General features: G+C 44.3%; 48 non-coding genes and 1 pseudogene across 48 annotated transcripts; 1 reads left to right on the top strand and 48 right to left on the bottom strand.

The window, feature by feature from the left end:
• Positions 1 to 1,380: 1,380 nt before the first annotated feature.
• Positions 1,381 to 1,985, top strand: LOC149681508 (small subunit ribosomal RNA; annotated as a pseudogene; the record flags this gene model as incomplete).
• A 2,240-nt stretch (positions 1,986 to 4,225) lies between these two features.
• On the bottom strand, positions 4,226 to 4,307 carry TRNAL-AAG (transfer RNA leucine (anticodon AAG)). Its single transcript has one exon. It is a non-coding gene; the product is annotated as a tRNA-Leu (tRNA).
• A 221-nt stretch (positions 4,308 to 4,528) lies between these two features.
• On the bottom strand, positions 4,529 to 4,610 carry TRNAL-UAG (transfer RNA leucine (anticodon UAG)). Its single transcript has one exon. It is a non-coding gene; the product is annotated as a tRNA-Leu (tRNA).
• Positions 4,611 to 4,815: 205 nt separating this feature from the next.
• Positions 4,816 to 4,897, bottom strand: TRNAL-AAG (transfer RNA leucine (anticodon AAG)). The gene has a single exon. It is a non-coding gene; the product is annotated as a tRNA-Leu (tRNA).
• Positions 4,898 to 4,967: 70 nt separating this feature from the next.
• On the bottom strand, positions 4,968 to 5,049 carry TRNAL-AAG (transfer RNA leucine (anticodon AAG)). The gene has a single exon. It is a non-coding gene; the product is annotated as a tRNA-Leu (tRNA).
• Positions 5,050 to 5,575: 526 nt separating this feature from the next.
• TRNAL-AAG (transfer RNA leucine (anticodon AAG)) lies at positions 5,576 to 5,656 on the bottom strand. Its single transcript has one exon. It is a non-coding gene; the product is annotated as a tRNA-Leu (tRNA).
• A 69-nt stretch (positions 5,657 to 5,725) lies between these two features.
• TRNAL-AAG (transfer RNA leucine (anticodon AAG)) lies at positions 5,726 to 5,807 on the bottom strand. Its single transcript has one exon. It is a non-coding gene; the product is annotated as a tRNA-Leu (tRNA).
• Positions 5,808 to 6,180: 373 nt separating this feature from the next.
• Positions 6,181 to 6,262, bottom strand: TRNAL-AAG (transfer RNA leucine (anticodon AAG)). The gene has a single exon. It is a non-coding gene; the product is annotated as a tRNA-Leu (tRNA).
• A 69-nt stretch (positions 6,263 to 6,331) lies between these two features.
• TRNAL-AAG (transfer RNA leucine (anticodon AAG)) lies at positions 6,332 to 6,413 on the bottom strand. Its single transcript has one exon. It is a non-coding gene; the product is annotated as a tRNA-Leu (tRNA).
• Positions 6,414 to 8,623: 2,210 nt separating this feature from the next.
• TRNAL-AAG (transfer RNA leucine (anticodon AAG)) lies at positions 8,624 to 8,705 on the bottom strand. Its single transcript has one exon. It is a non-coding gene; the product is annotated as a tRNA-Leu (tRNA).
• Positions 8,706 to 8,926: 221 nt separating this feature from the next.
• On the bottom strand, positions 8,927 to 9,008 carry TRNAL-UAG (transfer RNA leucine (anticodon UAG)). Its single transcript has one exon. It is a non-coding gene; the product is annotated as a tRNA-Leu (tRNA).
• Positions 9,009 to 9,381: 373 nt separating this feature from the next.
• TRNAL-AAG (transfer RNA leucine (anticodon AAG)) lies at positions 9,382 to 9,463 on the bottom strand. Its single transcript has one exon. It is a non-coding gene; the product is annotated as a tRNA-Leu (tRNA).
• Positions 9,464 to 9,532: 69 nt separating this feature from the next.
• TRNAL-AAG (transfer RNA leucine (anticodon AAG)) lies at positions 9,533 to 9,614 on the bottom strand. The gene has a single exon. It is a non-coding gene; the product is annotated as a tRNA-Leu (tRNA).
• A 374-nt stretch (positions 9,615 to 9,988) lies between these two features.
• TRNAL-AAG (transfer RNA leucine (anticodon AAG)) lies at positions 9,989 to 10,070 on the bottom strand. The gene has a single exon. It is a non-coding gene; the product is annotated as a tRNA-Leu (tRNA).
• Positions 10,071 to 10,291: 221 nt separating this feature from the next.
• TRNAL-UAG (transfer RNA leucine (anticodon UAG)) lies at positions 10,292 to 10,373 on the bottom strand. Its single transcript has one exon. It is a non-coding gene; the product is annotated as a tRNA-Leu (tRNA).
• A 525-nt stretch (positions 10,374 to 10,898) lies between these two features.
• TRNAL-AAG (transfer RNA leucine (anticodon AAG)) lies at positions 10,899 to 10,980 on the bottom strand. Its single transcript has one exon. It is a non-coding gene; the product is annotated as a tRNA-Leu (tRNA).
• A 221-nt stretch (positions 10,981 to 11,201) lies between these two features.
• Positions 11,202 to 11,283, bottom strand: TRNAL-UAG (transfer RNA leucine (anticodon UAG)). Its single transcript has one exon. It is a non-coding gene; the product is annotated as a tRNA-Leu (tRNA).
• Positions 11,284 to 11,808: 525 nt separating this feature from the next.
• TRNAL-AAG (transfer RNA leucine (anticodon AAG)) lies at positions 11,809 to 11,889 on the bottom strand. Its single transcript has one exon. It is a non-coding gene; the product is annotated as a tRNA-Leu (tRNA).
• A 70-nt stretch (positions 11,890 to 11,959) lies between these two features.
• TRNAL-UAG (transfer RNA leucine (anticodon UAG)) lies at positions 11,960 to 12,041 on the bottom strand. The gene has a single exon. It is a non-coding gene; the product is annotated as a tRNA-Leu (tRNA).
• Positions 12,042 to 12,718: 677 nt separating this feature from the next.
• TRNAL-UAG (transfer RNA leucine (anticodon UAG)) lies at positions 12,719 to 12,800 on the bottom strand. Its single transcript has one exon. It is a non-coding gene; the product is annotated as a tRNA-Leu (tRNA).
• Positions 12,801 to 13,021: 221 nt separating this feature from the next.
• Positions 13,022 to 13,103, bottom strand: TRNAL-AAG (transfer RNA leucine (anticodon AAG)). The gene has a single exon. It is a non-coding gene; the product is annotated as a tRNA-Leu (tRNA).
• Positions 13,104 to 13,324: 221 nt separating this feature from the next.
• On the bottom strand, positions 13,325 to 13,406 carry TRNAL-UAG (transfer RNA leucine (anticodon UAG)). The gene has a single exon. It is a non-coding gene; the product is annotated as a tRNA-Leu (tRNA).
• Positions 13,407 to 13,780: 374 nt separating this feature from the next.
• TRNAL-AAG (transfer RNA leucine (anticodon AAG)) lies at positions 13,781 to 13,862 on the bottom strand. The gene has a single exon. It is a non-coding gene; the product is annotated as a tRNA-Leu (tRNA).
• Positions 13,863 to 13,932: 70 nt separating this feature from the next.
• Positions 13,933 to 14,015, bottom strand: TRNAL-AAG (transfer RNA leucine (anticodon AAG)). The gene has a single exon. It is a non-coding gene; the product is annotated as a tRNA-Leu (tRNA).
• Positions 14,016 to 14,236: 221 nt separating this feature from the next.
• On the bottom strand, positions 14,237 to 14,318 carry TRNAL-UAG (transfer RNA leucine (anticodon UAG)). Its single transcript has one exon. It is a non-coding gene; the product is annotated as a tRNA-Leu (tRNA).
• Positions 14,319 to 14,540: 222 nt separating this feature from the next.
• On the bottom strand, positions 14,541 to 14,622 carry TRNAL-AAG (transfer RNA leucine (anticodon AAG)). The gene has a single exon. It is a non-coding gene; the product is annotated as a tRNA-Leu (tRNA).
• A 221-nt stretch (positions 14,623 to 14,843) lies between these two features.
• TRNAL-UAG (transfer RNA leucine (anticodon UAG)) lies at positions 14,844 to 14,926 on the bottom strand. Its single transcript has one exon. It is a non-coding gene; the product is annotated as a tRNA-Leu (tRNA).
• Positions 14,927 to 15,148: 222 nt separating this feature from the next.
• Positions 15,149 to 15,229, bottom strand: TRNAL-AAG (transfer RNA leucine (anticodon AAG)). The gene has a single exon. It is a non-coding gene; the product is annotated as a tRNA-Leu (tRNA).
• Positions 15,230 to 15,905: 676 nt separating this feature from the next.
• Positions 15,906 to 15,986, bottom strand: TRNAL-AAG (transfer RNA leucine (anticodon AAG)). The gene has a single exon. It is a non-coding gene; the product is annotated as a tRNA-Leu (tRNA).
• Positions 15,987 to 16,512: 526 nt separating this feature from the next.
• TRNAL-AAG (transfer RNA leucine (anticodon AAG)) lies at positions 16,513 to 16,594 on the bottom strand. Its single transcript has one exon. It is a non-coding gene; the product is annotated as a tRNA-Leu (tRNA).
• Positions 16,595 to 17,272: 678 nt separating this feature from the next.
• Positions 17,273 to 17,353, bottom strand: TRNAL-AAG (transfer RNA leucine (anticodon AAG)). The gene has a single exon. It is a non-coding gene; the product is annotated as a tRNA-Leu (tRNA).
• A 526-nt stretch (positions 17,354 to 17,879) lies between these two features.
• On the bottom strand, positions 17,880 to 17,961 carry TRNAL-AAG (transfer RNA leucine (anticodon AAG)). Its single transcript has one exon. It is a non-coding gene; the product is annotated as a tRNA-Leu (tRNA).
• Positions 17,962 to 18,336: 375 nt separating this feature from the next.
• Positions 18,337 to 18,418, bottom strand: TRNAL-AAG (transfer RNA leucine (anticodon AAG)). The gene has a single exon. It is a non-coding gene; the product is annotated as a tRNA-Leu (tRNA).
• A 69-nt stretch (positions 18,419 to 18,487) lies between these two features.
• TRNAL-AAG (transfer RNA leucine (anticodon AAG)) lies at positions 18,488 to 18,569 on the bottom strand. Its single transcript has one exon. It is a non-coding gene; the product is annotated as a tRNA-Leu (tRNA).
• A 70-nt stretch (positions 18,570 to 18,639) lies between these two features.
• On the bottom strand, positions 18,640 to 18,721 carry TRNAL-AAG (transfer RNA leucine (anticodon AAG)). The gene has a single exon. It is a non-coding gene; the product is annotated as a tRNA-Leu (tRNA).
• Positions 18,722 to 18,943: 222 nt separating this feature from the next.
• On the bottom strand, positions 18,944 to 19,024 carry TRNAL-AAG (transfer RNA leucine (anticodon AAG)). The gene has a single exon. It is a non-coding gene; the product is annotated as a tRNA-Leu (tRNA).
• Positions 19,025 to 19,702: 678 nt separating this feature from the next.
• Positions 19,703 to 19,785, bottom strand: TRNAL-UAG (transfer RNA leucine (anticodon UAG)). Its single transcript has one exon. It is a non-coding gene; the product is annotated as a tRNA-Leu (tRNA).
• A 374-nt stretch (positions 19,786 to 20,159) lies between these two features.
• On the bottom strand, positions 20,160 to 20,240 carry TRNAL-AAG (transfer RNA leucine (anticodon AAG)). Its single transcript has one exon. It is a non-coding gene; the product is annotated as a tRNA-Leu (tRNA).
• A 526-nt stretch (positions 20,241 to 20,766) lies between these two features.
• TRNAL-AAG (transfer RNA leucine (anticodon AAG)) lies at positions 20,767 to 20,848 on the bottom strand. Its single transcript has one exon. It is a non-coding gene; the product is annotated as a tRNA-Leu (tRNA).
• A 222-nt stretch (positions 20,849 to 21,070) lies between these two features.
• Positions 21,071 to 21,153, bottom strand: TRNAL-AAG (transfer RNA leucine (anticodon AAG)). Its single transcript has one exon. It is a non-coding gene; the product is annotated as a tRNA-Leu (tRNA).
• Positions 21,154 to 21,222: 69 nt separating this feature from the next.
• TRNAL-AAG (transfer RNA leucine (anticodon AAG)) lies at positions 21,223 to 21,304 on the bottom strand. The gene has a single exon. It is a non-coding gene; the product is annotated as a tRNA-Leu (tRNA).
• A 70-nt stretch (positions 21,305 to 21,374) lies between these two features.
• On the bottom strand, positions 21,375 to 21,456 carry TRNAL-AAG (transfer RNA leucine (anticodon AAG)). Its single transcript has one exon. It is a non-coding gene; the product is annotated as a tRNA-Leu (tRNA).
• A 374-nt stretch (positions 21,457 to 21,830) lies between these two features.
• Positions 21,831 to 21,912, bottom strand: TRNAL-AAG (transfer RNA leucine (anticodon AAG)). The gene has a single exon. It is a non-coding gene; the product is annotated as a tRNA-Leu (tRNA).
• A 69-nt stretch (positions 21,913 to 21,981) lies between these two features.
• On the bottom strand, positions 21,982 to 22,063 carry TRNAL-AAG (transfer RNA leucine (anticodon AAG)). Its single transcript has one exon. It is a non-coding gene; the product is annotated as a tRNA-Leu (tRNA).
• A 221-nt stretch (positions 22,064 to 22,284) lies between these two features.
• TRNAL-UAG (transfer RNA leucine (anticodon UAG)) lies at positions 22,285 to 22,366 on the bottom strand. The gene has a single exon. It is a non-coding gene; the product is annotated as a tRNA-Leu (tRNA).
• A 523-nt stretch (positions 22,367 to 22,889) lies between these two features.
• Positions 22,890 to 22,970, bottom strand: TRNAL-AAG (transfer RNA leucine (anticodon AAG)). Its single transcript has one exon. It is a non-coding gene; the product is annotated as a tRNA-Leu (tRNA).
• Positions 22,971 to 23,040: 70 nt separating this feature from the next.
• TRNAL-AAG (transfer RNA leucine (anticodon AAG)) lies at positions 23,041 to 23,122 on the bottom strand. The gene has a single exon. It is a non-coding gene; the product is annotated as a tRNA-Leu (tRNA).
• Positions 23,123 to 24,102: 980 nt separating this feature from the next.
• On the bottom strand, positions 24,103 to 24,185 carry TRNAL-AAG (transfer RNA leucine (anticodon AAG)). The gene has a single exon. It is a non-coding gene; the product is annotated as a tRNA-Leu (tRNA).
• A 1,739-nt stretch (positions 24,186 to 25,924) lies between these two features.
• TRNAL-AAG (transfer RNA leucine (anticodon AAG)) lies at positions 25,925 to 26,007 on the bottom strand. Its single transcript has one exon. It is a non-coding gene; the product is annotated as a tRNA-Leu (tRNA).
• Between the last annotated feature and the right edge of the window lie 926 nt (positions 26,008 to 26,933).

The following is a 26,933-nucleotide window of genomic DNA, read 5'->3' as shown; positions in this document are numbered from 1 at the left end:
AATGTTTTTCTCATTGCTTTGTATTAACTATTTGAGAATATAAGGGTTACCACCCGATTAATCGCGAATAGTTAAGCCTAGTATTCGCGAGTATTAGGGTTAACTATTCGCGAATACTAGGCTCAACTATTCGCGATTAATCGGTTAGTAAAATATTTACCAAGGCCTAACTATTTGGTATTCGATTTGGAATAAACTATTCGATTTGATATTTGATAAGGAAAATTTTTTAGTATTCGATAACCGGTTCGATACCCAAAAAGTTGTATTCGCACACCCCTAGAAATTAGGAAAATCAGCAAGAAAGCCAACATTTGAAATTTATCAACGTAACTTGTTAGCACCCAAAAACCTAGGCCCTTCTAGTTGTCAACGAGAACGAAATGAAGAAATAGGTTTAAGCGCGCTATAAGGTTAGGCTGACTTCAGACCCAAAAGTAATTTTGAGACGTACTTTGTTAATTAGTTAAAGTACAATACTTAGACTTCATTAATTAAAAATCGAAACAGGTAAGTTTCCCATTTAATAAATGCTTGTTAATTTAGAGTTATTCTGAAAACTGACTTCACTATACTTTTTCCGTATGGCCTATGACAATTGCGTTAAAAAAACGAAAAAATTTTAATGCTTTTTCTATGGGACGCTAACCCTAAAAGGTGTGACCTTTTCTTTAACATTACGGAAGGGTATCAAGTCATATCTACAAGGGCCTACCGGCCCCGTAGAATTAACCCCGCACTCCACTAATACCCCCTTCCTACCACCCACCCTGCGTCCCTTCCTTCCGCATATTGAAAAAAGAGAGTCAATTAAATTTGTTCATCGTTAGCGAGTTCATTTTTTAAACGGACTTCGCTAATACTTATGTTCCACACTATTATTGTGGAGCGTGGTCGTTTTGTCTTTCAATTTAAATCATCAATTGATGCAAATTGTCTCTACAATTTCAAGCATCAATTTGAGATGTGACCTTCTAACGAGAACGAAAGTCTAGCCGACTTTCGACCGTCGAAGCGATAATTTTATCAGCTAGTCCCAGATCGTCCTCGTAACGGAGTTGCGACGTTGGTGGGCCAATTGGTTATAATTGCTATTCGATGGTGAGTTTGTTTCGTAAAGGGCAATAGTCCAAGTATCTTAGCGTTCACGTTCGAACACGGCGATTGAAATATATCGCCTCGGGTGAATGAATCGAGAAACAAAAGCGAAGAAGACCGTTCCCGAGAGGGTTCGGCTTCTCGTGTTAACGTCGATAAAGTTGGAACTGTCCGCTTCAAGCGGCGGTTCTGCGAAGCCTTTAACCGGGCTCGTCGGTCCTTAATTGGGCCGGTCGTAGCGCGGGAATGGTTTCAACTGACGGCAACGTTATTCGTTGTTACCTGGTTGATCCTGCCAGTAGTCATATGCTTGTCTCAAATACCAAGCCAAGCATGTCTAAGTACATGCCGAAATAATATGAAACAGCGAATGGCTCATTAAATCAGTTATGGTTTCTTAGATAGTACTTTTTACTTGGATAACTGTGCAATTTCTAGATTAATACATGCAGCAGAGCTACGACCTTAGGGAAGGGGCGCTTTTATTAGACCAAGACCAATCGGGCTTCGGCCCGCTTATCATGGCGACTCTGGATAACTTTGGGTAAATCGCACGATCTCGTATCGGCGATGTTTCTTTCAAGTGTCTGCCTTATCAACTTTCGATGGTAGGCTACGCGCCTACCATGGTCGTATAGGGTAACGGGGAATCAGGGTTCGATTCCGGAGAGGGAGCCTGAGAAACGGCTACTACATCCAAGGAAGGCAGCAGGCGCGCAAATTACCCACTCCCGGCACTGGGAGGTAGTGACGAAAAATATCAATACTGGACTCTTTTGAGGCCCAGTAATTGGAATGAGTACACTCTAAATCCTTTAACTACGATCCATTGGAGGGCAAGTCTGGTGCCAGCAGCCGCGGTAAATCAAGCTCCAATAGCGTATATTAAAGTTGTTGCGGTTAAAAAGCTCGTAGTTGAATCTCAGTTCCAGAAAGGCGGTCCGCTCCGGTGGTTTTTACCTGGCCTGATCATCTTGTTGGTTTTCCTTCGGTGCTTTTCATTGAGTGTCGTAGGTGCCCGAGACGTTTACTTTGAAAACTGAATAATGTTGCATGAAATAATGAAAGAGGGCTTCGAGTTCTCCATCGCGCGCATACCCATAGTGGCCTTCCGGATCGCGGGCACTTGCTCTCACAATCGGTTTTAGCGCGCGCGTTTTGACTTTATATTCGGTTTTCTACCGGTCTACGCCGTTAAATTACTCTTGTGTCGTCTGCTCTATCCGTTAACGACAGCCAAACGGATCCCTCTGTTCCGAGGTTTTAAATTGTTTTTTTGTTCTCTTTCGTCTTAATTGTACTTATTACGCGTGCCCCATCATGTCTGACTTCACCTAAGCCTCGGCGTGATTATTTCCACTATGGAAATCTTTGATGAGACTATGAAGGATACTCCGCTACCTCAGTTTAAACTACCCCGCGTGTGTAACGATACTGACATTCGTCTAAATGATTCTCCGAAAGACGACTTGCGTCCTCCGTCCCCAACTTAAAGCAATAATGAAAACCGCAATTCTAACACCGTTGACCCTTTGGTTTTGCCACCGCCGGACCCTATGCCGTTATCCTCCCATAAGACTATGACCCCTTTTTAAGACCTCGCATGCCGAATTTTCTCGTTTATTCATTACAAATCTTCGAATGGTAAAAGCGGGCTTTCGATTGCCCAACAGACCCAGATCCAGGGAATTTGCTCCGAAACAAGTTCCCTTGTCATCTCTATGCAGGTCGCCCTAGCCCAGAAGGAGGGTGCCCTCGAACAGAAGACTAAAGTTATTGATGAACTGTTATCGCGCCCATTTTCGGTGACCCCGACACTCGCTCCTCCTCAACTCGGGTCCACTACTAGCTCTACCGGTTTGGCCTCTTCGCTCGCCTCGGTTGCCGCTCTGCCACCTCATCCTACCACGGTTATTCCCTCGCGTTCTTCAAGGTCTACACAAAATCCGCCGCGTCCACGCGACGACCACGTTCTATTGTTCTGTTCGATCGATTCTTCGCTTTCCTCCGCTAACGTTCGCGATCTACTAACTACCAACGTCAGTCCCTCGGCTCTTAAGATTGGCGTCAATGGTATACGCCATGTTTCTCGAAATGGTGTAGCCGTTTCCCTGAAGGAATCTGAGATCTAGTGACTCTTCGTGACTATGCCGCTGAAAACACTACCCTCGTTGCTGCTCTTACCCATGAATGTCCTAAACCACGTCACCTCATTGTCACTATCGCTAACCTGGAAACAATTAAAAAGCATATTCAGGCCCTGAACACGCTTGATGTTTCCCTGATAACTTAACACCCCTGAATAAATTCAAGTCGCGCAACTCAACGTGTTGTAACATTTCCGTTCCCGCTTCCGCGTTTCACACCATAATGCGTGCTGGCTATCTTCACGCGGGATTCGTTCGGTGCCCTGTACGCAGCGTTGCCAGATGTACGAAAATTATGTTACGGTATTATAATTTCACCTCGAAATAGTCTGTGTACCATAAATTATACTAAGTAACATTATGGTACGCAAAAACACAATAATTTTTTAATTAGTACCTTAAATTCAATAATTTTTCTGTTAGTACAATATTTTCAATAATTTTCCTTTCCCGTTAAAAAACATATTTCTAGGAGCTGTAGCATTCCTAGAAAATTACTATATACTACTTCTTGGAAGTTGCGAGACGGAAGGCAAGTGAGTTCTAAAGGCAAGGATAGATGATGGGATTGCAGAGGAAGTCGGATTTCACGTCGACTCCCGAGACTGTAGTACCAAAGCCAAATGTGTCTTGGCTGAAACGCAGATTATAAAGAATCATATGAATGGAATGAAACATAAAGATAAAGCTAAAGATTCAAGATCTCCATCCCAAAGTGTGGCAACCATGATGAACCATCCTAAGGAATCAATGATGGACAGGTCAGTTAAGCAAGCTGAATTGATAATTTGTGGTTATTTTGTTGAGCATAATGTGGCGTTTTTATCATCTGACTACCTCACAGAAGTTTTATAATCTTGTTTCCGTGATTCTAAAATTGCTCAACAAATGCGACTTAAAAGAACCAAAGCAACAGCCATGAAACTAATGTTATATGTGCATCTCATAAGAATGAATTAGTTAATATCTTGAAAATAGGCTGATAGAGGTGGGATTCGAACCCACGCCCCCAAAGAGACTGGTGCCTTAAACCAGCGCCTTAGACCACTCGGCCACTCTACCTGAAAATAAAACTCACCTCAGACTAATAAGCAAAAGCTTCCTATTATTAGTCCTAGAAAACAAAGTAGGCTGATAGATGTGGGATTCGAACCCACGCCCCGAAGGGAATGGTGCCTTAAACCAGCGCTTTAGACCACCCTACCACTCTACCCGAAAGCAAAAGTAAACTCAGTCTATTAAGGAAAAGCTTCATATTATTAATCGTAGAAAACAAACTCTGCTGATAGAGGTGGGATTCGAACCCACGCCCCCGAACAGACTGGTGCCTAAAACCAGCGCCTTAGACCACTCGGCCACTCTACCTCAGACTAATAAGCAAAAGCTTCATATTATTAATCCTAGAAAACAAAGTAGGCTGATAGATGTGGGATTCGACCCCACGCCCCCGAAGAGACTGGTGCCTTAAACCAGCGCCTTAGACCAACCGGCCACTCAACCCGCAAGCAAAAGTAAACTCAGTTTATTAAGCAAAAGCTTCATATTATTAATCCTAGAGAACAAAATAGGCTGATAGAGGTGGGATTCGAACCCACGCCCCCAAAGAGACTGGTGCCTTAAACCAGCGCCTTAGACCACTCGGCCACTCTACCTGGAAACAAAAGCCACCTCAGACAAATAAGCAAAAGCTTAATATTATTAATTCTAGAAAACAAAGTAGGCTGATAGAGGTGGGATTCGAACCCACGCCCCCGAAGAGACTGGTGCCTTAAACCAGCGCCTTAGACCACTCGGCCTCTATACCTGGAAACAAAAGCCACCTCAGATTAATAAGCAAAAGCTTCATATTATTAATTCTAGAAAACAAAATAGGCTGATAGAGGTGCGATTCTAACTTACGCCCTCCTAAGAGACTGGTGCCTTAAACCAGCGCCTTAGACCACTCGGCCACTATACCTGAAAAGAAAAGCCACCTCAGACTAATAAGCAAAAGCTTCATATTATTAATTCTAGAAAACAAAGTAGGCTGATAGATGTGGGATTCGACCCCACGCCCCTACGGGAATAAAGCCTTAAACCAGCGCCTTAGACCACCCGGCCACTCTACCCGAAAGCAAAAGTAAACTCAGTCTATTAAGCAAAAGCTTCATATTATTAATCGTAGAAAACAAACCCTGCTGATAGAGGCGGGATTCAAATCCACGCCTGCGAAGAGACTGGTGCCTAAAACCAGCGTCTTAGACCACTCGGCCACTCTACCCGGAAGCAAAAGCCACCTCAGACTAATAAGCAAAAGCTTAATATTATTAATTCTAGAAAACAAAGTAGGCTGATAGATGTGGGATTCGAACCCACGCCCCGAAGGGAATGGTGCCTTAAACCAGTGCCTTAGACCACTCGGCCACTCTACCTGGAAACAAAACTCACCTCAGACTAATAAGAAAAGCTTCATATTATTAATCCTTGAGAACAAAAAAGGCTGATAGAGGTGGGATTCGAACCCACGCCCCCGAAGAGACTGGTGCCTTAAACCAGCGCCTTAGACCACTTGGCCACTCTACCTGGAAACAAAACTCACCTCAGACTAATAAGCAAAAGCTTCCTATTATTAATCCTAGAAAACAAAGTAGGCTGATAGATGTGGGATTCGAACCCACGCCCCGAAGGGAATGGTGCCTTAAACCAGCGCTTTAGACCACCCTACCACTCTACCCGAAAGCAAAAGTAAACTCAGTCTATCAAGGAAAAGCTTCATATTATTAATCCTAGAGAAGAAAATAGGCAGATAGAGGTGGGATTCGAACGCACGCCCCCGAAGAGACTGTTGCCTTAAACCAGCGCCTTAGACCACTTGGCCACTCTACCTGGAAACAAACGTCACCTCAGACTAATAAGCAAAAGCTTCATATTATTAATCCTAGAGAACAAAATAGGCTGATAGAGGTGGGATTCGAACCCACGCCCCCAAAGAGACTGGTGCCTTAAACCAGCGCCTTAGACCACTAGGCCACTCTACCTGGAAACAAAACTCACCTCAGACGAATAAGAAAAGCTTCATATTATTAATCCTAGAGAACAAAATAGGCTGATAGAGGTGGGATTCGAACCCACGCCCCCGAAGAGACTGGTGCCTTAAACCAGCGCCTTAGACCACTTGGCCACTCTACCTGGAAGCAAAACTCACCTCAGACTAATAAGCAAAAGCTTCCTATTATTAATCCTAGAAAACAAAGTAGGCTGATAGATGTGGGATTTGAACCCACGCCCCGAAGGGAATGGTGCCTTAAACCAGCGCTTTAGACCACTCGGCCACTCTACCTGGAAACAAAAGTCACCTCAGACTAATAAGCAAAAGCTTAATATTATTAATTTTAGAAAACAAAACAAGTTGGGAAAACCAAAATATTACCTCTCCGAGTCAAGAGGTCTACTACTACAAACTTATTTACCTAGATATGGAATTATTTCTCTTTTTTGAAGTAAAAATTTACGAAATATTGAAGCAGTATTCCAAGCATAGCGAATAATCCAGTAAAGCAGACGGCATTTTACATCCAATAAGGATAAATCTTGGACACATGGAAATCAGTCAATGGGGAAAAGATTGGTAAATGAAGTCTACGCTTCAGCTGTCTACCGTATATTCTGATAGCTACATTCACAACTGGTTTGCAGTGTAAACACTATCGTCTCGTCTCACCTCAACAATATTCTTAGTTTGCCAACATGAATGTTAACGTTAAATAACACCAAAGCTAAATTGTAGCTAGACGCACTAATAGTCAATGCGCACCATAAAGAGAATAAAAAGTCTGTAGCTACTACCCGTTTACCATTAGCCCTTTCACTATTCTAATTGCCACCATGATCTTTTCTTCTATTATAAAATCTTAACCTGATTATTTAATAGTGTATTTAACTTTCGGCTCACTCTGAACCATTGATGTCTCTACATTTCAGACACGAAAATCAAAGCCCAAAGTTTACTTCACCTCAGGCCTCAATTATTTACTCTTTGTTTCACTAAGCCTATTGCGGATGATACTTAATATACCCGCCAGAGTTTAGGTCTTAGTTTTCTTCATGAAATCTCTAAACCAAGGATTATTCTATATACAGATGTAGTATAGCTTAAGTAATATATAAACAGCCATTTCAAATAACAATATAAAAAACAACTTTGGAATATCAAAATGAAACAGAGCTTTAAAGCTACAAAAGTACTAAATGCATCATAATTACGAAAAATACTTCCACATATTCACTTTATATTATGGAAAAAGGGAATATTAAGGTTCTGGATGATTTCTTAACACATCAACACAAGGCTAACTGCTAACGCGACGCACTAGTAACAATGGACGGACACACACAGACAAAAACATAGACTGCTTTTTAACTCTTTCGGTATTAATTTTGAGTTGAGAAACAAGATTATCTTTAATATTTAAATAAATATAATTATTTTTAATTATTTTAATCTTCAATAATTAACATTAATAATAGTTAAATCGTTTAAAATAAAGTTATACCTATTATCATCTCAAACTTTGCTAATATTGACGTTTAGAGTGAAGGGTACCCCTCTTGCCCGCTTTCTTCAAATTTTGGGGTATATATACGATTCGTTTCCATTATAATAGTAAGGAAAAAGCGCAATTGCGAAAACCTTTGGTGGCGATCCCATCTTAGGGAGGCTAGACGTTTCTCGTAACCCTAGCTGATCGCCGCGTATATCCTAAAACCAAACGATGATAGTGGGGTAGAAGCCAATGAGACAGATTGGTGTCTATGTGGAATAGACGGAAGACCAGTAGATGGTGGTGTTTAGAAGCCAGAATGTACAGACTGGTGTCCAAGTGGGATGGACAAAGACCAGAAGATGGTGGTGATTAGAATCCAGTATGTACAGACTGGTGTCCGTGTGGGATGGACGAAAATCAAAAGATGGTGGTGATTAGAAGCCAGTAAGTACAGACTGGTGTCCGTGTGGGATGGGCAAAGACCAGAAGATGGTGGTGTGAGAACTCAAGTAGAGGAGCCATTTCCGTGACTGTGAAAGCAGTTCGGAAATGGCGAACACGTTTGCTCCGATTTGGAAACTGCGAACGCGGTCACGTGGGTGTAACAACAGACACACACACAGACAGACAGACACACACACAGACACACACGATCGTTACAGAACCTCTCCGTTACATACGTCACTCGGAGAGGTAATAGACTGATAGAGGTGCGATTCAAACTCACGCCCTCCTAAGAGACTGGTGCCTTAAACCAGCGCCTTAGACCAACCGGCCACTCAACCCGCAAGCAAAAGTAAACTCAGTTTATTAAGCAAAAGCTTCATATTATTAATCCTAGAGAACAAAATAGGCTGATAGACGTGGGATTCGAACCCACGCCCCCAAAGATACTGGTGCCTTAAACGAGCGCCTTAGACCACTCGGCCACTCTACCTGGAAATAAAACTCACCTCAGACTAATAAGCAAAAGCTTCCTATTATTAATCCTAGAAAACAAAGTAGGCTGATAGATGTGGGATTCGAACCCACGCCCCGAAGGGAATGGTGCCTTAAACCAGCGCTTTAGACCACCCTACCACTCTACCCGAAAGCAAAAGTAAACTCAGTCTATTAAGGAAAAGCTTCATATTATTAATCGAAGAAAACAAACTCTGCTGATAGAGGTGGGATTCGAACCCACGCCTCCGAACAGACTGGTGCCTAAAACCAGCGCCTTAGACCACTCGGCCACTCTACCTGGAAAGACAAGAAACTCAGACTAATAAGCAAAAGCTTCATATTATTAATCCTAGAAAACAAAGTAGGCTGATAGATGTGGGATTCGACCCCACGCCCCCGAAGTGACTGGTGCCTTAAACCAGCGCCTTAGACCAACCGGCCACTCAACCCGCAAGCAAAAGTAAACTCAGTTTATTAAGCAAAAGCTTCATATTATTAATCCTAGAGAACAAAATAGGCTGATAGAGGTGGGATTCGAATCCACGCCACCGAAGAGACCGGTGACTAAAACCAACGCCTTAGCCCACTTGGCCACTCTACCTGGAAACAAACGTCACCTCAGACTAATAAGCAAAAGCTTCATATTATTAATCCTAGAGAACAGAATAGGCTGATAGAGGTGGGATTCAAACCCACGCCCCCAAAGAGACTGGTGCCTTAAACCAGCGCCTTAGACCACTCGGCCACTCTACCTGGAAACAAAACTCACATCAGACGAATACGAAAAGCTTCATATTATTAATCCTAGAGAACAAAATAGGCTGGTAGAGGTGGGATTCGAACCCACGCCCCCGAAGAGACTGGTGCCTTAAACCAGCGCCTTAGACCACTTGGCCACTCTACCTGGAAGCAAAACTCACCTCAGACTAATAAGCAAAAGCTTCCTATTATTAATCCTAGAAAACAAAGTAGGCTGATAGATGTGGGATTCGAACCCACGCCCCGAAGGGAATGGTGCCTTAAACCAGCGCTTTAGACCACTCGGCCACTCTACCTGGAAACAAAAGTCACCTCAGAATAATAAGCAAAAGCTTAATATTATTAATTTTAGAAAACAAAATAGGCTGATAGAGGTGGGATTCAAACTCACGCCCTCCTAAGAGACTGGTGCCTTAAACCAGCGCCCTAGACCAACCGGCCACTCAACCCGCAAGCAAAAGTAAACTCAGTTTATTAAGCAAAAGCTTCATATTATTAATCCTAGAGAACAAAATAGGCTGATAGAGGTGGGATTCGAACCCACGCCCCCAAAGATACTGGTGCCTTAAACCAGCGCCTTAGACCACTCGGCCACTCTACCTGGAAATAAAACTCACCTCAGACTAATAAGCAAAAGATTCCTATTATTAATCCTAGAAAACAAAGTATGCTGATAGATGTGGGATTCGAACCCACGCCCCAAAGGGAATGGTGCCTTAAACCAGCGCTTTAGACTACCCTACCACTCTACCCGAAAGCAAAAGTAAACTCAGTCTATTAAGGAAAAGCTTCATATTATTAATCGTAGAAAACAAACTCTGCTGATAGAGGTGGGATTCGAACCCACGCCCCCGAACAGACTGGTGCCTAAAACCAGCGCCTTAGACCACTCGGCCACTCTACCTGGAAAGACAAGAAACTCAGACTAATAAGCAAAAGCTTCATATTATTAATCCTAGAAAACAAAGTAGGCTGATAGATGTGGGATTCGACCCCACGCCCCCGAAGAGACTGGTGCCTTAAACCAGCGCCTTAGACCAACCGGCCACTCAACCCGCAAGCAAAAGTAAACTCAGTTTATTAAGCAAAAGCTTCATATTATTAATCCTAGAGAACAAAATAGGCTGATAGAGGTGGGATTCGAATCCACGCCCCCGAAGAGACCGGTGACTAAAACCAACGCCTTAGACCACTTGGCCACTCTACCTGGAAACAAACGTCACCTCAGACTAGTAAGCAAGAGCTTCATATTATTTAATCCTAGGAAACAGAGTAGGCTGATAGATGTGGGATTCGAACCACGCCCCGGAAGAGACTGGTGCCATAAACCAGCGTCTTAGACCACTCGGCCACTCTACCTGGAAACAAAAGCCACCTTAGACTCATAAGCAAAAGCTTCATATTATTAATCCTAGAGAACAAAATAGGCTGATAGAGGTGGGATTCGAACCCACGCCCCCAAAGATACTGGTGCCTTAAACCAGCGCCTTAGACCACTCGGCCACTCTACCTGGAAATAAAACTCACCTCAGACTAATAAGCAAAAGCTTCCTATTATTAATCCTAGAAAATAAAGTAGGCTGATAGATGTGGGATTCGAACCCACGCCCCGAAGGGAATGGTGCCTTAAACCAGCGCTTTAGACCACCCTACCACTCTACCCGAAAGCAAAAGTAAACTCAGTCTATTAAGGAAAAGCTTCATATTATTAATCGTAGAAAACAAACTCTGCTGATAGAGGTGGGATTCGAACCCACGCCCCCGAACAGACTGGTGCCTAAAACCAGCGCCTTAGACCACTCGGCCACTCTACCTGGAAAGACAAGAGACTCAGACTAATAAGCAAAAGCTTCATATTATTAATCCTAGAAAACAAAGTAGGCTGATAGATGTGGGATTCGACCCCACGCCCCCGAAGAGACTGGTGCCTTAAACCAGCGCCTTAGACCAACCGGCCACTCAACCCGCAAGCAAAAGTAAACTCAGTTTATTAAGCAAAAGCTTCATATTATTAATCCTAGAGATCAAAATAGGCTGATAGAGGTGGGATTCGAATCCACGCCCCCGAAGAGACCGGTGACTAAAACCAACGCCTTAGACCACTTGGCCACTCTACCTGGAAACAAACGTCACCTCAGACTAATAAGCAAAAGCTTCATATTATTTAATCCTAGGAAACAGAATAGGCTGATAGATGTGGGATTCGAACCACGCCCCGGAAGAGACTGGTGCCATAAACCAGCGTCTTAGACCACTCGGCCACTCTACCTGGAAACAAAAGTCACCTCAGACTAATAAGCAAAAGCTTCATATTATTAATCCTAGAACAGAAAGTAGGCTGATAGATGTGGGATTCGAACCCACGCCCCGAAGGGAATGGTGCCTTAAACCAGCGCCTTGGACCACTCGGCCACTCTACCTGGAAACAAAAGCCACCTTAGACTCATAAGCAAAAGCTTCATATTATTAATCCTAGAACAGAAAGTAGGCTGATAGATGTGGGATTCGAACTCACGCCCCCGAAAAGACTGGTGCCTAAAACCAGCGCCTTAGACCACTCGGCCACTCTACCTGGAAAGACAAGAAACTCAGACTAATAAGCAAAAGCTTCATATTATTAATCCTAGAAAACAAAGTAGGCTGATAGATGTGGGATTCGACCCCACGCCCCCGAAGAGACTGGTGCCTTAAACCAGCGCCTTAGACCAACCGGCCACTCAACCCGCCAGCAAAAGTAAACTCAGTTTATTAAGCAAAAGCTTCATATTATTAATCCTAGAGAACAAAATAGGCTGATAGAGGTGGGATTCGAATCCACGCCCCCGAAGAGACCGGTGATTAAAACCAACGCCTTAGACCACTTGGCCACTCTACCTGGAAACAAACGTCACCTCAGACTAATAAGCAAAAGCTTCATATTATTTAATCCTAGGAAACAGAGTAGGCTGATAGATGTGGGATTCGAACCACGCCCCGGAAGAGACTGGTGCCATAAACCAGCGTCTTAGACCACTCGGCCACTCTACCTGGATACAAAAGTCACCTCAGACTTATAAGCAAAAGCTTCATATTATTAATCCTAGAAAACAAAGTAGGCTGATGGAAGTGGGATTCGAACTCACGCCCTCTAAAGAGAATGGTGCCTTAAACCAGGGCCTTAGACCACCCGGCCACTCTACCCGAAGCAAAAGTAAACTCAGTCTATTAAGCAAAAGCTTCATATTATTAATCGTAGAAAACAAACTCTGCTGATAGAGGTGGGATTCGAACCCACGCCCCCGAACAGACTGGTGCCTAAAACCAGCGACTTAGACCACTCGGCCACTCTACCTGGACAGACAAGAAACTCAGACTAATAAGCAAAAGCTTCATATTATTAATCCTAGAAAACAAAGTAGGCTAATAGATGTGGGATTCGACCCCACGCCCCCGAAGAGACTGGTGCCTTAAACCAGCGCCTTAGACCAACCGGCCACTCAACCCGCAAGCAAAAGTAAACTCAGTTTATTAAGCAAAAGCTTCATATTATTAATCCTAGAGAACAAAATAGGCTGATAGAGGTGAGATTCGAACCCACGCCCCCAAAGAGACTGGTGCCTTAAACCAGCGCCTTAGACCACTCGGCCACTATACCTGGAAACAAAAGCCACCTCAGACTAATAAGCAAAAGCTTCATATTATTAATTCTAGAAAACAAAGTAGGCTGTTAGATGTGGGATTCAACCCCACGCCCCTAAGGGAATAACGCCTTAAACCAGCGCCTTAGACCACCCGGCCACTCTACCCGAAATCAAAAGTAAACTCAGTCTATTAAGCAAAAGCTTCATATTATTAATCGTAGAAAACAAACCCTGCTGATAGAGGCGGGATTCGAATCCACGCCTGCGAAGAGACTGGTGCCTAAAACCAGCGCCTTGGACCACTCGGCCACTCTACCCGGAAGCAAAAGTCACCTCAGACTAATAAGCAAAAGCTTCATATTATTAATCCTAGAAAACAAAGTGGGCTAATAGATGTGGGATTCGACCCCACGCCCCCGAAGAGACTGGTGCCTTAAACCAGCGCTTTAGACCACCCTACCACTCTACCCGAAAGCAAAAGTAAACTCAGTCTATCAAGGAAAAGCTTCATATTATTAATCCTAGAGAAGAAAATAGGCAGATAGAGGTGGGATTCGAACCCACGCCCCCGAAGAGACTGTTGCCTTAAACCAGCGCCTTAGACCACTCGGCCACTGTACCTGGAAGCAAAAGTAAACTCAGTTTATTAAGCAAAAGCTTCATATTATTAATCCAAGAGAACAAAATAGGCTGATAGAGGTGAGATTCGAACCCACGCCCCCAAAGAGACTGGTGCCTTAAACCAGCGCCTTAGACCACTCGGCCACTATACCTGGAAACAAAAGCCACCTCAGATTAATAAGCAAAAGCTTCATATTATTAATTCTAGAAAACAAAATAGTCTGATATAGGTGGGATTTGAACTCACGCCCTCCTAAGAGACTAGTGCCTTAAACCAGCGCCTTAGACCACTCGGCCACTATACCTGGAAACAAAAGCCACCTCAGACTAATAAGTAAAAGCTTCATATTATTAATTCTAGAAAACAAAGTAGGCTGTTAGATGTGGGATTCGACCCCACGCCCCTAAGGGAATAAAGCCTTAAACCAGCGCCTTAGACCACCCGGCCACTCTACCCGAAATCAAAAGTAAACTCAGTCTATTAAGCAAAAGCTTCATATTATTAATCGTAGAAAACAAACCCTGCTGATAGAGGCGGGATTCGAATCCACGCCTGCGAAGAGACTGGTGCCTAAAACCAGCGCCTTAGACCACTCGGCCACTCTACCCGGAAGCAAAAGTCACCTCAGACTAATAAGCAAAAGCTTCATATTATTAATCCTAGAAAACAAAGTGGGCTAATAGATGTGGGATTCGACCCCACGCCCCCGAAGAGACTGGTGCCTTAAACCAGCGCTTTAGACCACCCTACCACTCTACCCGAAAGCAAAAGTAAACTCAGTCTATCAAGGAAAAGCTTCATATTATTAATCCTAGAGAAGAAAATAGGCAGATAGAGGTGGGATTCGAACCCACGCCCCCGAAGAGACTGTTGCCTTAAACCAGCGCCTTAGACCACTCGGCCACTCTACCTGGAAACAAAAGTCACCTCAGACTAATAAGCAAAAGCTTAATATTATTAATTTTAGAAAACAAAGTAGGCTGATAGATGTGGGATTCGAACCCAAGCCCCGAAGTAAATGGTGCCTTAAACCAGCGCCTTGGACCACTCGGCCACTCTTCCTGGAAACAAAAGTCACCTCAGACTTATAAGCAAAAGCTTCATATTATTAATCCTAGAAAACAAAGTAGCCTGGTAGAAGTGGGATTCGAACTCACGCCCTCCGAAGAGACTGGTGCCTAAAACCAGCGCCCTAGACCACTCGGCCACTCTACCTGGAAACACAAGTCACCTCAGATTAATAAGCAAATGCTTCATATTATTAATCCTAGAGAACAAAATAGGCTGATAGAGGAGGGATTCGAACACACGCCCCCGAAGAGACTGGTGCCTTAAACCAGCGCCATAGACCACTCGGCCACTATACCTGGAAGCAAAAGCCATCTCAGACTAATAAGCAAAAGCTTAATATTATTAATTCTAGAAAACAAAGTAGGCTGATAGATGTGGGATTCGAACCCACGCCCCGAAGGGAATGGTGCCTTAAACCAGCGCCTTGGACCACTCGGCCACTCTACCTGAAAAAAAATCACCTCAGACTAATAAGCAAAAGCTTAATATTATTAATTCTAGAAAACAATGTAGGCTGATAGATGTGGGATTCGAACTCACGCCCTCCTAAGAGACTAGTGCCTTAAACCAGCGCCATAGACCACCCGGCCACTCTACTCGAAAGCAAAAGTAAACTCAGTCTATTAAGCAAAAGCTTCATATTATTAATCGTAGAAAACAAACTCTGATGATATAGGTGGGATTCGAACCCACGCCCCCGAACAGACTGGTGCCTAAAACCATCGCCTTAGACCACTCGGCCCCTCTACCTGGAAAGACAAGTAACTCAGACTAATAAGCAAAAGCTTCATATTATTAATCCTAGAGAACAAAATAGCCTGTTAGAGGTGGGATTCGATACCACGCCCCCGAAGAGACCGGTGACTAAAACCAACGCCTTAGACCACTTGGCCACTCTACCTGGAAACAAACGTCACCTCAGACTAATAAGCAAAAGCTTCATATTATTTAATCCCAGGAAACAGAGTAGGCTGATAGATGTGGGATTCGAACCACGCCCCTGAAGAGACTGATGCCTTAAACCAGCGCCTTAGACCACTCGGCCACTCTACCTGGAAACAAAAGTCACCTCAGACTAATAAGCAAAAGCTTCATACTATTAATCCTAGAACAGAAAGTAGGCTGATAGATGTGGGATTCGAACCCACGCCCCGAAGGGAATGGTGCCTTAAACCAGCGCCTTGGACCACTCGGCCACTCTACCTGGAAACAAAAGCCACCTTAGACTCATAAGCAAAAGCTTCATATTATTAATCCTAGAAAACAAAGTAGGCTGATAGATGTGGGATTCGACCCCACGCCCCTAAGGGAATAAAGCCTTAAACCAGCGTCTTAGACCACTCGGCCACTCTACCTGGAAACAAAAGTCACCTCAGACTTATAAGCAAAAGCTTCATATTATTAATCCTAGAAAACAAAATAGCCTGATGGAAGTGGGATTCGAACTCACGCCCTCTAACGAGAATGGTGCCTTAAACCAGGGCCTTAGACCACCCGGCCACTCTACCCGAAAGCAAAAGTAAACTCAGTCTATTAAGCAAAAGCTTCATATTATTAATCGTAGAAAACAAACTCTGCTGATAGAGGTGGGATTCGACCCCACGCCCCCGAAGAGACTGGTGCCTTAAACCAGCGCTTTAGACCACCCTACCACTCTACCCGAAAGGAAAAGTAAACTCAGTCTATCAAGGAAAAGCTTCATATTATTAATCCTAGAGAAGAAAATAGGCAGATAGAGGTGGGATTCGAACCCACGCCCCCGAAGAGACTGTTGCCTTAAACCAGCGCCTTAGACCACTCGGCCACTCTACCTGGAAACAAAAGTCACCTCAGACTAATAAGCAAAAGCTTAATATTATTAATTTTAGAAAACAAAGTAGGCTGATAGATGTGGGGTTCGAACCCAAGCCCCGAAGTAGATGGTGCCTTAAACCAGCGCCTTGGACCACTCGGCCACTCTTCCTGGAAACAAAAGTCACCTCAGACTTATAAGCAAAAGCTTCATATTATTAATCCTAGAAAACAAAGTAGCCTGGTAGAAGTGTGATTCGAACTCACGCCCTCCGAAGAGACTGGTGCCTAAAACCAGCGCCCTAGACCACTCGGCCACTCTACCTGGAAACACAAGTCACCTCAGACTAATAAGCAAAAGCTTCATATTATTAATCCTAGAGAACAAAATAGCCTGTTAGAGGTGGGATTCGATACCACGCCCCCGAAGAGACCGGTGACTAAAACCAACGCATTAGACCACTTGGCCACTCTACCTGGAAACAAACGTCACCTCAGACTAATAAGCAAAAGCTTCATATTATTTAATCCCAGGAAACAGAGTAGGCTGACAGATGTGGGATTCGAACCACGCCCCCGAAGAGACTGGTGCCTTAAACCAGCGCCTTAGACCACTCGGCCACTCTACCTGGAAACAAAAGTCACCTCAGACTAATAAGCAAAAGCTTCATACTATTAATCCTAGAACAGAAAGTAGGCTGATAGATGTGGGATTCGAACCCACGCCCCGAAGGGAATGGTGCCTTAAACCAGCGCCTTGGACCACTCGGCCACTCTACCTGGAAACAAAAGCCACCTTAGACTCATAAGCAAAAGCTTCATATTATTAATCCTAGAAAACAAAGTAGGCTGATAGATGTGGGATTCGACCCCACGCCCCTAAGGGAATAAAGCCTTAAACCAGCGTCATAGACCACTCGGCCACTCTACATGGAAAGAAAAGTCACCTCAGACTTATAAGCAAAAGCTTCATATTATTAATCCTAGAAAACAAAATAGCCTGATGGAAGTGGGATTCGAACTCACGCCCTCTAACGAGAATGGTGCCTTAAACCAGAGCCTTAGACCACCCGGCCACTCTACAAGAAAGCAAAGGAAAACTCAGTCTATTAAGCAAAAGCTTCATATTATTAATCTTAGAGAACAAAATAGGCTGATAGATGTGGGATTCGACCCCACGCCCCCGAAGAGACTGGTGCCTTAAACCAGCGCCTTAGACCAACCGGCCACTCAACCCGCAAGCAAAAGTAAACTCAGTTTATTAAGCAAAAGCTTCATATTATTAATCCTAGAGAACAAAATAGGCTGATAGATGTGGGATTCGAACCCACGCCCCCAAAGAGACTGGTGCCTTAAACCAGCGCCTTAGACCACTCGGCCACTCTACCTGGAAACTAAACTCACCTCAGACTAATAAGCAAAAGCTTCCTATTATTAATCCTAGAGAAAAAAATAGGTTGATAGAGGTGGGATTCGAATCCGCGCCCTCGAAGAGACTGGTCCCTTAAACCAGCGTCTTAGACCACTCGGCCACTCTACCTGGAAACAAAAGTCACCTCAGACTAATAAGCAAAAGCTTCATATTATTAATCCTAGAAAACAAAATAGATTGATAGAAGTGGGATTCGAACTCACGCCCTCCTAAGAGACTGGTGCCTTAAACCAGCGCCTTAGACCAACCGGCCACTCAACCCGCAAGCAAAAGTAAACTCAGTTTATTAAGCAAAAGCTTCATATTATTAATCCTAGAGAACAAAATAGGCTGATAGAGGTGGAATTCGAACCCACGCCCCCAAAGAGACTGGTGCCTTAAACCAGCGCCTTAGACCACTCGGCCACTCTACCTGGAAAGACAAGTAACTCAGACTAATAAGCAAAAGCTTCATATTATTAATCCTAGAGAACAAAATAGCCTGTTAGAGGTGGGATTCGAACCCACGCCCCCGAAGAGACTGGTGCCTTAAACCAGCGCCTTAGACCACTCGGCCACTCTACCTGGAAACTAAACTCACCTCAGACTAATAAGCAAAATCTTCCTATTGTTAATCCTAGAGAACAAAATAGGCTGATAGAGGTGGGATTCGAACCCACGCCCTCGAAAAGACTGGTCCCTTAAACCAGCGCCTTAGACCACTCGGCCACTCTACCTGGAAACAAACGTCACCTCAGACTAATAAGCAAAAGCTTCATATTATTTAATCCTAGGAAACAGAGTAGGCTGATAGATGTGGGATTCGAACCACGCCCCTGAAGAGACTGATGCCTTAAACCAGCGCCTTAGACCACTCGGTAACTCTACCTGGAAACAAAAGTCACCTCAGACTAATAAGCAAAAGCTTCATACTATTAATCCTAGAACAGAAAGTAGGCTGATAGATGTGGGATTCGAACCCACGCCCCGAAGGGAATGGTGCCTTAAACCAGCGCCTTGGACCACTCGGCCACTCTACCTGGAAACAAAAGCCACCTTAGACTCATAAGCAAAAGCTTCATATTATTAATCCTAGAAAACAAAGTAGGCTGATAGATGTGGGATTCGACCCCACGCCCCTAAGGGAATAAAGCCTTAAACCAGCGTCTTAGACCACTCGGCCACTCTACCTGGAAACAAAAGTCACCTCAGACTTATAAGCAAAAGCTTCATATTATTAATCCTAGAAAACAAAATAGCCTGATGGAAGTGGGATTCGAACTCACGCCCTCTAACGAGAATGGTGCCTTAAACCAGGGCCTTAGACCACCCGGCCACTCTACCCGAAAGCAAAAGTAAACTCAGTCTATTAAGCAAAAGCTTCATATTATTAATCGTAGAAAACAAACTCTGCTGATAGAGGTGGGATTCGACCCCACGCCCCCGAAGAGACTGGTGCCTTAAACCAGCGCTTTAGACCACCCTACCACTCTACCCGAAAGGAAAAGTAAACTCAGTCTATCAAGGAAAAGCTTCATATTATTAATCCTAGAGAAGAAAATAGGCAGATAGAGGTGGGATTCGAACCCACGCCCCCGAAGAGACTGTTGCCTTAAACCAGCGCCTTGGACCACTCGGCCACTCTTTCTGGAAACAAAAGTCACCTCAGACTTATAAGCAAAAGCTTCATATTATTAATCCTAGAAAACAAAGTAGCCTGGTAGAAGTGGGATTCGAACTCACGCCCTCCGAAGAGACTGGTGCCTAAAACCAGCGCCCTAGACCACTCGGCCACTCTACCTGGAAACACAAGTCACCTCAGACTAATAAGCAAAAGCTTCATATTATTAATCCTAGAGAACAAAATAGCCTGTTAGAGGTGGGATTCGATACCACGCCCCCGAAGAGACCGGTGACTAAAACCAACGCATTAGACCACTTGGCCACTCTACCTGGAAACAAACGTCACCTCAGACTAATAAGCAAAAGCTTCATATTATTTAATCCCAGGAAACAGAGTAGGCTGACAGATGTGGGATTCGAACCACGCCCCCGAAGAGACTGGTGCCTTAAACCAGCGCCTTAGACCACTCGGCCACTCTACCTGGAAACAAAAGTCACCTCAGACTAATAAGCAAAAGCTTCATACTATTAATCCTAGAACAGAAAGTAGGCTGATAGATGTGGGATTCGAACCCACGCCCCGAAGGGAATGGTGCCTTAAACCAGCGCCTTGGACCACTCGGCCACTCTACCTGGAAACAAAAGCCACCTTAGACTCATAAGCAAAAGCTTCATATTATTAATCCTAGAAAACAAAGTAGGCTGATAGATGTGGGATTCGACCCCACGCCCCTAAGGGAATAAAGCCTTAAACCAGCGTCATAGACCACTCGGCCACTCTACATGGAAAGAAAAGTCACCTCAGACTTATAAGCAAAAGCTTCATATTATTAATCCTAGAAAACAAAATAGCCTGATGGAAGTGGGATTCGAACTCACGCCCTCTAACGAAAATGGTGCCTTAAACCAGAGCCTTAGACCACCCGGCCACTCTACAAGAAAGCAAAGGAAAACTCAGTCTATTAAGCAAAAGCTTCATATTATTAATCCTAGAGAACAAAATAGGCTGATAGATGTGGGATTCGACCCCACGCCCCCGAAGAGACTGGTGCCTTAAACCAGCGCCTTAGACCAACCGGCCACTCAACCCGCAAGCAAAAGTAAACTCAGTTTATTAAGCAAAAGCTTCATATTATTAATCCTAGAGAACAAAATAGGCTGATAGATGTGGGATTCGAACCCACGCCCCCAAAGAGACTGGTGCCTTAAACCAGCGCCTTAGACCACTCGGCCACTCTACCTGGAAACTAAACTCACCTCAGACTAATAAGCAAAAGCTTCCTATTATTAATCCTAGAGAAAAAAATAGGTTGATAGAGGTGGGATTCGAATCCGCGCCCTCGAGGAGACTGGTCCCTTAAACCAGCGTCTTAGACCACTCGGCCACTCTACCTGGAAACAAAAGTCACCTCAGACTAATAAGCAAAAGCTTCATATTATTAATCCTAGAAAACAAAATAGATTGATAGAAGTGGGATTCGAACTCACGCCCTCCTAAGAGACTGGTGCCTTAAACCAGCGCCTTAGACCACTCGGCCACTCTACCTGGAAAGACAAGTAACTCAGACTAATAAGCAAAAGCTTCATATTATTAATCCTAGAGAACAAAATAGCCTGTTAGAGGTGGGATTCGAACCCACGCCCCCGAAGAGACTGGTGCCTTAAACCAGCGCCTTAGACCACTCGGCCACTCTACCTGGAAACTAAACTCACCTCAGACTAATAAGCAAAATCTTCCTATTGTTAATCCTAGAGAACAAAATAGGCTGATAGAGGTGGGATTCGAACCCACGCCCTCGAAAAGACTGGTCCCTTAAACCAGCGCCTTAGACCACTCGGCCACTCTACCTGGAAACAAACGTCACCTCAGACTAATAAGCAAAAGCTTCATATTATTTAATCCTAGGAAACAGAGTAGGCTGATAGATGTGGGATTCGAACCACGCCCCTAAGGGAATAAAGCCTTAAACCAGCGTCTTAGACCACTCGGCCACTCTACCTGGAAACAAAAGTCACCTCAGACTTATAAGCAAAAGCTTCATATTATTAATCCTAGAAAACAAAATAGCCTGATGGAAGTGGGTTTCGAACTCACGCCCTCTAAAGAGAATGGTGCCTTAAACCAGGGCCTTAGACCACCCGGCCACTGTACCCGAAAGCAAAAGCAAACTCAGTCTATTAAGCAAAGGCTTCATATTATTAATCGTAGAAAACAAACTCTACTGATAGAGGTGGGATTCGAACCCACGCCCCCAAAGAGACTGGTGCCTTAAACCAGCGCCTTAGACCACTCGGCCACCCTACCTGGAAATAAAACTCACCTCAGACTAATAAAAAAAGCTTCATATTATTAATCCTAGAGAACAAAATAGGCTGATAGAGGTGGGATTCAAACCCACGCCCCCGAAGAGACTGGTGCCTTAAACCAGCGCCTTAGACCACTTGGCCACTCTACCTGGAAGCAAAACTCACCTCAGACTAATAAGCAAAAGCTTCCTATTATTAATCCTAGAAAACAAAGTAGGCTGATAGATGTGGGATTCGAACCCACGCCCCGAAGGGAATGGTGCCTTAAACCAGCGCTTTAGACCACCCTACCACTCTACCCGAAAGCAAAAGTAAACTCAGTCTATTAAGGAAAAGCTTCATATTATTAATCGTAGAAAACAAACTCTGCTGATAGAGGTGGGATTCGAACCCACGCCCCCGAACAGACTGGTGCCTAAAACCAGCGCCTTAGACCACTAGGCCACTCTACCTGGAAAGACAAGAAACTCAGACTAATAAGCAAAAGCTTCATATTATTATTCCTAGAAAACAAAGTAGGCTGATAGATGTGGGATTCGACCCCACGCCCCCGAAGAGACTGGTGCCTTAAACCAGCGCCTTAGACCAACCGGCCACTCAACCCGCATGCAAAAGTAAACTCAGTTTATTAAGCAAAAGCTTCATATTATTAATCCTAGAGATCAAAATAGGCTGATAGAGGTGGGATTCGAATCCACGCCCCCGAAGAGACCGGTGACTAAAACCAACGCCTTAGACCACTTGGCCACTCTACCTGGACACACGTCACCTCAGACTAATAAGCAAAAGCTTCATATTATTTAATCCTAGGAAACAGAATAGGCTGATAGATGTGGGATTCGAACCACGCCCCGGAAGAGACCGGTGCCATAAACCAGCGTCTTAGACCACTCGGCCACTCTACCTGGAAACAAAAGTCACCTCAGACTAATAAGCAAAAGCTTCATATTATTAATCCTAGAACAGAAAGTAGGCTGATAGATGTGGGATTCGAACCCACGCCCCGAAGGGAATGGTGCCTTAAACCAGCGCCTTGGACCACTCGGCCACTCTACCTGGAAACAAAAGCCACCTTAGACTCATAAGCAAAAGCTTCATATTATTAATCCTAGAGAACAAAATAGGCTGATAGAGGTGGGATTCGAACCCACGCCCCCAAAAATACTGGTGCCTTAAACCAGCGCCTTAGACCACTCGGCCACTCTACCTGGAAATAAAACTCACCTCAGACTAATAAGCAAAAGCTTCCTATTATTAATCCTAGAAAACAAAGTAGGCTGATAGATGTGGGATTCGAACCCACGCCCCGAAGGGAATGGTGCCTTAAACCAGCGCTTTAGACCACCCTACCACTCTACCCGAAAGCAAAAGTAAACTCAGTCTATTAAGGAAAAGCTTCATATTATTAATCCTAGAGAACAAAATAGGCTGATAGAGGTGGGATTCGAATCCACGCCCCCGAAGAGACCGGTGATTAAAACCAACGCCTTAGACCACTTGGCCACTCTACCTGGAAACAAACGTCACCTCAGACTAATAAGCAAAAGCTTCATATTATTTAATCCTAGGAAACAGAGTAGGCTGATAGATGTGGGATTCGAACCACGCCCCGGAAGAGACTGGTGCCATAAACCAGCGTCTTAGACCACTCGGCCACTCTACCTGGATACAAAAGTCACCTCAGACTAATAAGCAAAAGCTTCATATTAATAATCCTATAAAACAAAGTAGGCTGATGGAAGTGGGATTCGAACTCACGCCCTCTAAAGAGAATGGTGCCTTAAACCAGGGCCTTAGACCACCCGGCCACTCTACCCGAAGCAAAAGTAAACTCAGTCTATTAAGCAAAAGCTTCATATTATTAATCCTAGAAAACAAAGTAGGCTAATAGATGTGGGAGTCGACCCCACGCCCCCGAAGAGACTGGTGCCTTAAACCAGCGCCTTAGACCAACCGGCCACTCAACCCGCAAGCAAAAGTAAACTCAGTTTATTAAGCAAAAGCTTCATATTATTAATCCTAGAGAACAAAATAGCCTGATAGAGGTGAGATTCGAACCCACGCCCCCAAAGAGACTGGTGCCTAAACCAGCGCCTTAGACCACTCGGCCACTATACCTGGAAACAAAAGCCACCTCAGATTAATAAGCAAAAGCTTCATATTATTAATTCTAGAAAACAAAATAGGCTGATATAGGTGGGATTTGAACTCACGCCCTCCTAAGAGACTAGTGCCTTAAACCAGCGCCTTAGACCACTCGGCCACTATACCTGGAAACAAAAGCCACCTCAGACTAATAAGCAAAAGCTTCATATTATTAATTCTAGAAAACAAAGTAGGCTGTTAGATGTGGGATTCGACCCCACGCCCCTAAGGAAATAAAGCCTTAAACCAGCGCCTTAGACCACCCGGCCACTCTACCCGAAATCAAAAGTAAACTCAGTCTATTAATCAAAAGCTTCATATTATTAATCGTAGAAAACAAACCCTGCTGATAGAGGCGGGATTCGAATCCACGCGTGCGAAGAGACTGGTGCCTAAAACCAGCGCCTTGGACCACTCGGCCACTCTACCCGGAAGCAAAAGTCACCTCAGACTAATAAGCAAAAGCTTCATATTATTAATCCTAGAAAACAAAGTGGGCTAATAGATGTGGGATTCGACCCCACGCCCCCGAAGAGACTGGTGCCTTAAACCAGCGCTTTAGACCACCCTACTTCTCTACCCGAAAGCAAAAGTGAACTCAGTCTATCAAGGAAAAGCTTCATATTATTAATCCTAGAGAAGAAAATAGGCAGATAGAGGTGGGATTCGAACCCACGCCCCCGAAGAGACTGTTGCCTTAAACCAGCGCCTTAGACCACTCGGCCACTGTACCTGGAAGCAAAAGTAAACTCAGTTTATTAAGCAAAAGCTTCATATTATTAATCCTAGAGAACAAAATAGGCTGATAGAGGTGAGATTCGAACCCACGCCCCCAAAGAGACTGGTGCCTTAAACCAGCGAATTAGACCACTCGGCCACTCTACCTGGAAAGACAAGAAACTCAGACTAATAAGTAAAAGCTTCATATTATTAATCCTAGAAAACAAAGTAGGCTGATAGATGTGGGATTCGACCCCACGCCCCCGAAGAGACTGGTGCCTTAAACCAGCGCCTTAGACCAACCGGCCACTCAACCCGCCAGCAAAAGTAAACTCAGTTTATTAAGCAAAAGCTTCATATTATTAATCCTAGAGAACAAAATAGGCTGATAGAGGTGGGATTCGAATCCACGCCCCCGAAGAGACCGGTGATTAAAACCAACGCCTTAGACCACTTGGCCACTCTACCTGGAAACAAACGTCACCTCAGACTAATAAGCAAAAGCTTCATATTATTTAATCCTAGGAAACAGAGTAGGCTGATAGATGTGGGATTCGAACCACGCCCCGGAAGAGACTGGTGCCATAAACCAGCGTCTTAGACCACTCGGCCACTCTACCTGGATACAAAAGTCACCTCAGACTAATAAGCAAAAGCTTCATATTAATAATCCTAGAAAACAAAGTAGGCTGATGGAAGTGGGATTCGAACTCACGCCCTCTAAAGAGAATGGTGCCTTAAACCAGGGCCTTAGACCACCCGGCCACTCTACCCGAAGCAAAAGTAAACTCAGTCTATTAAGCAAAAGCTTCATATTATTAATCCTAGAAAACAAAGTAGGCTAATAGATGTGGGATTCGACCCCACGCCCCCGAAGAGACTGGTGCCTTAAACCAGCGCCTTAGACCAACCGGCCACTCAACCCGCAAGCAAAAGTAAACTCAGTTTATTAAGCAAAAGCTTCATATTATTAATCCTAGAGAACAAAATAGGCTGATAGAGGTGAGATTCGAACCCACGCCCCCAAAGAGACTGGTGCCTAAACCAGCGCCTTAGACCACTCGGCCACTATACCTGGAAACAAAAGCCACCTCAGATTAATAAGCAAAAGCTTCATATTATTAATTCTAGAAAACAAAATAGGCTGATATAGGTGGGATTTGAACTCACGCCCTCCTAAGAGACTAGTGCCTTAAACCAGCGCCTTAGACCACTCGGCCACTATACCTGGAAACAAAAGCCACCTCAGACTAATAAGCAAAAGCTTCATATTATTAATTCTAGAAAACAAAGTAGGCTGTTAGATGTGGGATTCGACCCCACGCCCCTAAGGAAATAAAGCCTTAAACCAGCGCCTTAGACCACCCGGCCACTCTACCCGAAATCAAAAGTAAACTCAGTCTATTAAGCAAAAGCTTCATATTATTAATCGTAGAAAACAAACCCTGCTGATAGAGGCGGGATTCGAATCCACGCGTGCGAAGAGACTGGTGCCTAAAACCAGCGCCTTGGACCACTCGGCCACTCTACCCGGAAGCAAAAGTCACCTCAGACTAATAAGCAAAAGCTTCATATTATTAATCCTAGAAAACAAAGTGGGCTAATAGATGTGGGATTCGACCCCACGCCCCCGAAGAGACTGGTGCCTTAAACCAGCGCTTTAGACCACCCTACTTCTCTACCCGAAAGCAAAAGTGAACTCAGTCTATCAAGGAAAAGCTTCATATTATTAATCCTAGAGAAGAAAATAGGCAGATAGAGGTGGGATTCGAACCCACGCCCCCGAAGAGACTGTTGCCTTAAACCAGCGCCTTAGACCACTCGGCCACTGTACCTGGAAGCAAAAGTAAACTCAGTTTATTAAGCAAAAGCTTCATATTATTAATCCTAGAGAACAAAATAGGCTGATGGAGGTGAGATTCGAACCCACGCCCCCAAAGAGACTGGTGCCTTAAACCAGCGAATTAGACCACTCGGCCACTATACCTGGAAACAAAAGCCACCTCAGACTAATAAGCAAAAGCTTCATATTATTAATTCTAGAAAACAAAGTAGGCTGTTAGATGTGGGATTCGACCCCACGCCCCTAAGGGAATAAAGCCTTAAACCAGCGCCTTAGACCACCCGGCCACTCTACCCGAAATCAAAAGTAAA

The sequence above is a fragment of the Phalangium opilio genome, unplaced genomic scaffold (assembly GCF_054372755.1).
Source record: "Phalangium opilio isolate 3A_F unplaced genomic scaffold, DU_Popi_V2 ptg000039l_1, whole genome shotgun sequence".
In the NCBI taxonomy this organism is placed as follows: domain Eukaryota; kingdom Metazoa; phylum Arthropoda; class Arachnida; order Opiliones; family Phalangiidae; genus Phalangium; species Phalangium opilio.
The sequence above is the reverse complement of the archived record's forward strand: the minus strand, read 5'-3'. Positions and strand labels throughout refer to the sequence as shown.